The sequence below is a fragment of the Papaver somniferum genome, chromosome 9, assembly GCF_003573695.1.
Source record: "Papaver somniferum cultivar HN1 chromosome 9, ASM357369v1, whole genome shotgun sequence".
Classification (NCBI taxonomy): Eukaryota; Viridiplantae; Streptophyta; class Magnoliopsida; order Ranunculales; family Papaveraceae; genus Papaver; species Papaver somniferum.
Window position 1 is genome coordinate 71,590,494 of NC_039366.1, and position 10,062 is coordinate 71,600,555.

Here is a 10,062-nt window from a genome sequence, read left to right on the forward strand (position 1 = left end):
TGAACATCCCAGTTTTGAGTGTTTCTACCAGTAATTCCTCCACTTTCATGAAATAAAGATATTCTTCATAAGTTGAGAAATTTTGTTGAATTTGAGTTGCAGTATACCCCTCAATCCAATTATCCCTGAAAGCATACACCTTCTTCCCATTTCCAATTTGCCAAATATGAAATTTTTTTGCCCAACTGATTCCTGTGCAGATACTTTTCCAAATTGCACTGCCATTATTTGAGATTTCTTCTTGAAGAATGTTCTCCTTAGGAAAATGTTTAGCTTCTAAGATTTCTGCCTATTTGCTATTTTTGTCTTGAGCTAATCTCCAAGCCAATTTGGTGATCATAGCTTCATTGAAAACTTTTAAGTTTTTGAACCCCAGACCTCCCCATCTTTTTGGAATACTCACACTCTCCCAAGATTTGAAGTAGCCTTTACTTCCCTGCTTTTTATTCCACCAATACCTTTTTTGAATTGCTTCAAGATTATTTATATTGTGTTGAGGAAGCATAAGACAGCTCATCTGAAATTGTGCCATAGAATTGGTTACAGAATGAATTTGGGTGCTCCTTCCAGCTTGATTTGTCATCCCATCTTTCCAGCATATCATCCTCTGTTGCATTTTATCTTGGATATGACTGAGACACTTTGTTCTCTACGTTCCTATGAAAAGATTGATTCCCAGATATTTCTCCTCCAAAGGCATAACATTCATATTTAGGATTTCACTAATTTGATTTCTTCTTTCTTCACTTAATCTCTTGTTGAAGTGTAAGCTGGACTTGTTCAGATTTACCATCTGTCTTGAAATGTTGCAGAATCTGTTGATAGTATGCTTTAAATTCTTGATGGAGCTTATATTGGCTGTGGAGAATAAAATACAGTCATATGCAAAGAACAGATAGGAGATTGGGGGACCCTTCATTGCAGGAAAAACTGGCATTATATTTTTATTGTTCACTTCAGCTTGTATCATTCTACTGAATCCCTCCATGCAAATGATGAAAAAATATGGAGAAAGACTATCTCCTTATCTTAAACCCCTTGTTGGATGAATTGTTTCTATTGGAGAGTCATTTAAAAGAATAGAGATAGTTGTTGTATAAATGCATTGATTTACCAAGTTACACCATTGCCCTGAGAATCCCAGCTTCTACAAGATTTTGATGATGAAAGTCCACTCCATTCTGTCAAATGCCTTTGACATGTCCAATTTAATTGCCACTGCTCCTTTTTCAGATTTTGTTATCTTCATATATTGGGTGACTTCATGAGCAATAATAGTATTGTCTATAATGTTTCTTCCTGGGACATATGTAGCTTTCCATGGGGAAATTATTTTTTGTAGGAGTGGTTTTAATCTGTTTGTCAAGATTTTGGAGATGATTTTATATGAAATGTTACACAGACTAATGGGTTTAAAGTCTGCAGGGCTTTGAATGCAGATATTTTTGGGGATCAGGGTCTGAAAAGTGTGGTTAAGCTCTTTTAGGATTTTACCCTTCTTGAAGAATTCTTGGACCATGTTGACAACATCTATCTTCACTGTATCCCAATTTTGCTGATAGAACCCAGCCTGGAATCCATCTGGACCTGGTGCTGCCCAAGCATTTATTTGATGCACTGTCTTCTTAATTTCCTGCTCAGTTGGTATAGCTATTAACTCTATGTTTTCAGCCTCTGAGATTCATGGAGTGATAAGATTCATAATATCATCATCTTCATATGGGTTACTGGTTGTGGCAATTTCCTGGAAATGAGCTTTCAGGATTGCAGCAATATCTTCTCTTGATTCTTTCCAAACTCCTTCTTTGTTCTACAAAGAGTGTATTTGATTGCACCTTCTTCTGTAGTTAGCTTGATTATGAAAAATCTTGGAGTTTATGTCTTGGTACTTGATATCTCTTTCTCTGGATGCAATTCTATTCTTGATATCATATAGGTTTTTTAGCTGATTCTGGAGTCTTTGGTGCTCTTGAGTGTCTACTTGTTGAATAGAGTTCTGAGTTTCTTTAATTCTTTCATCTGTGTGGCCATACTCCTTGATTATCCAATCCTTTAGACCCTTTTTTGTTGCTCTCAGTTTATTTGTGAACTTGAAAGCATTTGTTCCTTGAGTGTTGCATCTCCAGAGTTTTTTAATTTCTTCTTTACAAGATGGTTTCATAAGCCAATGTTCATAAAATCTATATGGTTTGGGAAGGTTCTCAAATTGAGGGTCTGTGGTTAGAAGGATGGGAGCATGATCTGAGCCAGGAGGTATGAGGTTTTTGAGAATGGCATTGGGAAATAAAGTCAACCAGGATGAAAGACACAAAGCTCTATCTAATCTTGTTCTAACTTGGTTGAGTTTGGTTCTATGATTTGACCATGTAAATGGGCAGCCAGTGTATGGTATATCAATGAGACCTAGAGAAGTAACAACATTAACAATTGTTGGGTTTGATTGTGTAAGGTTGATTGAATAACTTTGTATTTCATAGCTGTATAGAGTAGATTTGAAGTCTCTCATTATAACCCAGGGCATGCTCATGTTTCTTCCCATTTCATGGATGAAATTCCACTGCACCTGTCTATCATGATCATAAGAGTAACTATACAAGCAAGTTAAGAACCATTCTTTGTTAGTGCCTCCATTTTTTATTATTACATTTATCATATATTTTGAAGAATGAATGAAATCCATATCGACACCATCTTTCCATAAAAGAGCTAAGCCTCCTACTCTTACTCTATCCACATTACACCAAACATTTGGATAATGCATTTGTTTCAGGAGATAGTTAGCTTTAGACACACTAGTTTTTGTTTCAGATAGGAAAATGATATCAGGATTGAAATTGAATATGCAATTTTTCAGGTGGTCTCTGGTTTATTTATTTCCTAATCCTTGCACATTCCATGCTAGGAGTTTCATGTTGTAAATGCACTTTGGTAATCTATAGATAAGCTCACAGTAGGGGGAAAATAAGAATTTAAATTGAGAAATGGGAGAGATTATCGTAGGATTTCCTTGTCCTGCATCAGAGCCTTGATTGTTGATGATATATTTGTCCCAATCTCCAACCACTGGCTCTTCCACTTGCTGATTGTTCTCCCATTGAGGTTGGTTATGTTCTCCTTCTTCAGCAACTTTCTCCATCTGATTAGAGCTTACTCTTGAGCTTTCCCTCTCTCTTGTTCTCTTGAATATCCTAATGTTTCCTCTCCTGCTGCTTTGTCCTCTTTCATAGTTGATATTTCCACTGGTAGCGTCCTTTTCTTGAAAATACTCAGTATAAATAGAATTGCAATACTTTCCATCTTCTGGCCTGACAAAAAGCATCATATTAGACTCTCTATTCTTGTTGGTCTTCTTTGGAAATATCCTAGTGGGAGCATCATCAAGGTTCCAGTATGCATTGCTTGTCATATTGTAAGGAATCTTGTCAAGAAACCTGCATAGCTTCTGTGATAGGTCCCTCACTTGTTTTGCTTTGTTTTTGCAATCATCTGCATCATGGTCAATGATGAATCAGGCTGGGCAAAGTTGATGAGTCTTCTTTTGATAATAAAAAGGAATCCACTGAGTGTAGTTGGCTGCATTTGAGAAAGAACTCCTCTTATGAGAGATTTTGAGATATCTATCTCAATAAGAGCACCAACATCATTTGAGTCAACTGGTTTTGCATCTTCTGGATTCAATTCTTTCACTTCTCCTAACATGCTTCCCATCTCATTTGCAACATACACATTGAGAAACTCCGCTGACAAGTCTTTGAAAGTGACCCAGAATTGTTGCTTGTCAAATAGGATATCTCTGTGATTTTGAGTTGGATTCCATGGCTTGAGGATCCACATAAAACCATCTAGATACCATGGGGCATCAGATAACACCCAACTCCAGTCCTCTTTTGATTCAAAAGTAACTGTGAACAAGTTTTTTCCCTTCTTTCTTAGCACAAAGGTTCCTACTTTGTCTCCCCAAATCAATCTAGCTTGTTTTTCTGCAAAACCTCTGCTGACATTGTTAGGAGTGATGACTTTTCCAATGACACTACTGCCATTTCTTTGGAGGCAAAAACTTGGGTTGATTTGAGCTACATTGATCACTTTTCTTATGTCATCAGAAGACTCAATTGAGGCTGAGTCAAAGCGATCGGTGAGATTGTTGATATCTTCAGAAGCCATAGTAATGATTGGAATGATTTTGTTTTGAATGATCTGGATGAAGATGATGCATTTGAGTAACCGAAAACTAAAATTTATAGTAGGATTTAGAAATCTTATCTTTCCACATGTTCTAAGCCTTTTGAGATGTGTTCTTATTGTCATAGAGGCAATGACAAGTATCAAGCAACAAGAAAGGATCCATGTACTTTGATTCAGACTTTCTTCAATTCGAGAGGACGGAGAATCCGAAGTTTCCATGGAAACGAGAAAACTCTCTGTAACTGGGACAAACGTTTGAGACATCAACATCAAGGTCTTAAACAAGACAAGTAAATCCAAACGACATCAGAACCTGTGAACCATTAAAGAAGAGAAAGTAGTTAAAATTGGAAAGCAGAGAGAAAAGAAGAAACGAACAAAAAACAGGGAATCTAGGGCAATTGAAAAAGAAAGAAAGAATTTATGGTTACGAGGAATCTTTCAGACATTAAAGGTTGACTAATTAAAGCTTATAACGGTAATATGAGACATGAAATCAGACATGCAAAGGTAGCTGGATCACATTAATGGTGAAGAATTTTACTGAGTTAATCGCCGAGTTGCAGAGCAAAACTCGGTCCTAAGTTGCTAGGTGGTTAACCAACTCAAATAAATAGTGGCCCATGCAGGTCTCATTATGTACATTTTAGTATATTTTCCTTCATTCATTTGTAAATTTGTTCAGAGGGAATTTTATCTGTAAATAAATAAATGGAATAAAAAAGTTTCCTAATTAAACTATGCATGCAAAAAGGAATCAAATTGTTACCATGACGACTGATTGAGTTTTCTTCCCTAGCATTTACAGGGGCCACTTAAAAAGAATTAGGGGCGAACAATAAGACAAAATAGGGTCACCCAAACCTAAATGAAAGCTAGACCTCCGAATATACTCAATTTCCGAATTTTGGTATTACCATAATCGGTGATAAATTTAACTTCCGAATGTATATTGGCCCCAAAACGAGATTTTGCTAAAATTCTAAAATTTTCAAACTTTGGTACTATCATAATCGGTAGTAAAGTGTATTACTTTAACCTCCGAATATACTCAATTTTCGAATTTTGGTACTACCATAATCGGTACTAAATTTAACTTCCGAATATATATTGGCCCTAAAATGTGATTTTGCCAAAATCCTAAAATTTTCGAACTTTCGTACTACCATAATCGGTAGTAAATTGTGTTACTTTAACCTCCGAATATACTCAATTTTCGAATTTTGGTATTACCATAATCGTTAGTAAATTGTGTTAATAAGTGATGCTTATTATCTTCCGATTGTGTTCATGGCCCAAAATTCAAATTTTCAAAATTTAATAAAATTTCGAAATTATCTACTTTCACAATAGGTAGTTAATGGTGTTCATTATCTACCGGTTGTGCGTAACTTTTAGTACATAGAAATTAAATTTTTTGAATCAAGAATAATCGGTAGATAATGATAAATTTACCTACCGATTATGGTTGATGTTCTTAAGAAATGAAGAAATCAACCATAATCGGTAGGTAAAGTAGATTATTATCTACCGATTATGTTTCTGTTACTGCAAATCCAAGAACATCAACCATAATCGGTAGCCAAAGTAGATTATTATCTACCGATTATGTTTCTGCTAGTGTAAATGCAAGAAAATTTTCGGATCAAAATTTTGATTTCAAGTAATCAAATCCTAATTTTGAATCACATCTACTATCATCTATTCGTTTTGTTTATTTAACTCCTTTTTTTTTTTTTTGATGTTCTAAGTTTCAACTTTGAGGTTAATGAATTTTGAATTTTAATTTTAAACAATTAATCAAAACATTTGTTTGATCGACGATCTTTGTTTTCAATCAAAACTAAAATGATGAATTTTTTTTTCAATGGGTAGAAAAGAGAAGAAGAAGAGGAATGCTATGAGGGACATATGTTTAGATTTAGTATAAAGGTAAAGGATAATATAGGCACTTTACTATTTTTAAGACATCCCTTAACCACCTTCAATGGATAAGAATAAAAAGGTGGCCCCTAATTCCTTTTAAGTGGCCCCTAAAAATGCTAGGGTTTCTTCCTCCTGAGTTTTATTAGTAACTTGAAGACACACACCCTCTGGGAAACTTGATCAAACCCACAATTAATAGGGACTCATTCTTGAAGCCCAACAATCACAAACAAAATGATATAGATGCCAAATATCTTAGTTTTTGAAATGCATTTTGTACATAAAATAACTTATTTATTGTTCATGATAACTGACAAGTATAAATAGTATGTTGGTGTGTTTACGTTGTTTTTTTTTCTTTTTCTTTTTTTTTTGTAAGTGATGTGTTTACGTATTAATCTTCATGATATGCACAATTAGCTATAAATGTTTGCTTTTCTAATTTCCCATAAAAAGAAAATTGTGAATGTTTGCTTCATGCGTCAAAAAAACAATGGAACTGTAAATTTAAATTTTTGTCCCTAGTTCAAAGTTAATCGCAGCTCCATCCTTAACATGCAACCAACAAAATGAGTATGCCATATGAATGTGTAAAATTTTAGTTTTCCGTCTTCGTTAAAATTGTACAAGATAGCTTATATTGGGTACAATCGTGTTGTTCATGTTGAAATGTTAGTACTGTGATTCTCCAGATATGTTGTTTTTTCATGATATGTGTATACTTATAGTTGAGATAAATGCTATTATTTTGTTTCCTTCCTTACAATCTCTATACCGAAAACAAACTAGCTCAGCAAGAATGGCTGCAAACTTATGACCATGGGAAGTTTGAGGAAATTGAATTTAACAAATTATGAATTACAATTATTAGTAAGAGATAGTCACAGGAACAATCTCTAAATATAGATATGGGAAAATTGGGAAACTGCCCCAATTTGGACTGCAATCTTGGAAAACTGCCCCAACGTTAAAAAAAGTTGGAAAACTGCCCCACTGTTAGAAATTTCAGTTAACTCCGCGTGTGCGAGTTCTCACGTGCCAAAAAAGACAAAAATACCCCGAAAGATCTGACGGACTGAGATGAAGAAGTAAGCACGTGACTCGCACGTGATATTCAGTGAAGTTCATCTACGAGACGTGTCACCGTCCAGTCACGACACATGTCACCTACGTGTCGACTTCTTATGGTGAGGTGTGTCACCGTCACACGTGATATCTCACACGGTTGTAAGTTCTGCCCTAAAAGATATCGAGAAGATATTTTCTTCTTTGTTTCATTTAGATCTAACCAGAGACGAGAGAGGTGAAAGAATGAGAAGAATATTAGGTAAGGTGACTGGCACTACAATTTCATCTCGATTGAACTCGAAATTTTTTAACTGTTAATGATTAAGATTCTTCTCTTAATGTTACAGCGATTAAAGATCCTGAAGAACATACTTAGAGACGATGAAAGTATAAGTTTGAAAAATTTGCAGTTTAATTGGTCGATAAACAAGTAAGTTATTGAAACCCAATCGTTGTTTATGCTTGAATCAGATGATATTTTGTGCTAATTTGTAAACGAATTGAAATTATAATTTAAGGGTTTCATGAATTTTTTTTTTCTTTTGTAATTTAGGGTTCAATTTGTGTGAAACTGAAAGTTTTGATTGTTATTTAACATGAGTTGTATGTAATATTTTGACTTGCTGGTGTGGATTTTGACATGCATGTATTGGATTTTGTTTGTATATATATCAGGGTAATATGGATAGGAACATCAGAGTTACTGTGAGCAATGGAAATAATAAGTTTACACCTATGTATTTTCCAAATGTTGTTGCTGGTATTAGTGGTCTTGGGTTTATACAAATGGTGAAGGATAGGATGATCAAAATGGGTATGGAAGAAAAGTTTAACCTTATGTTGTTTGATAAAGAAAATTTTATGTGTGAAAAGGAAAATGACTTTATTAAAATGTGGAACAAAGCTGTCCCAGATGAAGATGGATTTGTTGAGTATAAAGTGTTTATGGTTGATGGTGATGTACCATTTGGTTATGGCAGTGATAAGGTAAATAGTTCAGTTGGTGGTGCACACAGTGGCAGTGGTAGTGGTTTGTCTAGTCTACATAGTACTCCTCCAAAAAAAAAGGTTAGTAAGAAGCTTAATGTTAGGAAGAGTCCAAGACTAGCTGAACTAGCTAAGAAACAGTCTACAAAGCAGCAACAGAAGACACAGTTCATACCAACTAGATTGAACTTTGGTAATCAAGATGTGCCTGAAGTTATGACAACACAAGCTAGTGTGGCAAACAATATACATGATCAGCAAGAAACGGAGTTCTGGGATGATGCTGTTACACAATGTTCAATTATTGAAGATGCTAATATTAGTGAAGACCCAGTGAATCTGCAGAATGAAGCGGAAGATCAGTGTCATCCAGATGATAGGCCAGAATTTCAGTATGATCTTAGTGCAGATGATGAGGACGATGAAGACGAAGACGAAGATGTTGTTGATAGTGCCTATTATGAAGAATTTTTGTAGATGGAGATGTTGATAGATTTGAGAGTTTATTTATATCATACAACGCACAACTTAAAGGATTCTCAAATGGTTGTAGATTGGTTATAGGGCTTGATGCAATGCACTTGACAGGTAAATTAGGTGGTGTAATGATGGCTGCTACAGGTTTAGATGGTGAAAATAGCATATTCCCAATTGCTATGGGTGTTGGTACGGCAGAGACAGAGGCTAATTGGTACATTTTCTTGAAAGAATTGAAGACAAAAATACCAGATCAGTATGGATTGACATTTATCTCTGACAGACAAAAGGGTCTTACCGAGGCAGTGGCTGAGTTATTTCCACTGGCAAATCATAGGTTTTGCTTTAGGTAATACAACTTATGTTTATTATTTGTACCACAACAATTTTATTTTGGATAACCGTTTGTTACCTTTTTTGCAGACATCTATACCAGAATTTCCAGAACAATGGATACAAAGGGGAAAAACTGACAACCCTTCTATGGCAGGCTGCGAAAGCCTATAAGTATAGTCACTGGAAGGTACGTACTATTTGTAAATTTGTTGTAATTTTTTGTGGTAATTGTCAGTAGTAATTTACTACACCTATTACATATTTTTTAGGTACATATGGATGAAATGCTAGAAGTTAATAGTGATGCACATGAGTATTTGATGGATTTGGACCCAAAACACTGGGCAAGGTCATGGTTCCCACACGATGTTGCTTGTGAACATATAAATAACAATTTTTCAGAAAGCTTTAACAACATGGCTAAAAAACTTAGAAACAAACCTATCATCAAGTTGGTCACCATGTACACACAGTTGGTTAATGGATTGTATTACAAGAGAAGGAAACTAGCTCAAACATGGCAATCTGGTGATCTGGTACCTGCTGCCAAAGATCTCATTGAGGTGATGGAGTCCCTTAGAGGAAACTTTGATGTTGACCCTGCAGAAGAGATGAAGACATATGAGGTGACTAATAAAATCACAAAGAAGGTCTTTACTGTTGAAATTGAAGAAAAAACTTGCACTTGCAGACAGTGGCAACTAAGAAAATTTCCATGTGTGCATGCTACCTGTGTTTTGCATAGATTGAATCCCAATTGGGAAATGTGAGTAATCTTTCACAATAATAATCCCTACAATTTATAGAATATAGAGCTTCAATGAATGAGTGGTGTGTGTTATAGGTTGCAGTAATCAATGAATGGGTTATTTATGTTTGCAGGTACTGTAGTAAGTATTATACTGTGGACATGTATAGGACCACTTACTCTTGGTCAATAACTCCACTAGGAGACATTGATGAGTGGAAAAGTCAGGTGACCTTTATTGCTTGTTTTGAGAATCTTTTTTTAAATAACATTATCTTATTTGTACTTTTTCTTTATAATTTTTTTTGTTTTCTTTCTAGATCTAAGTATATAAA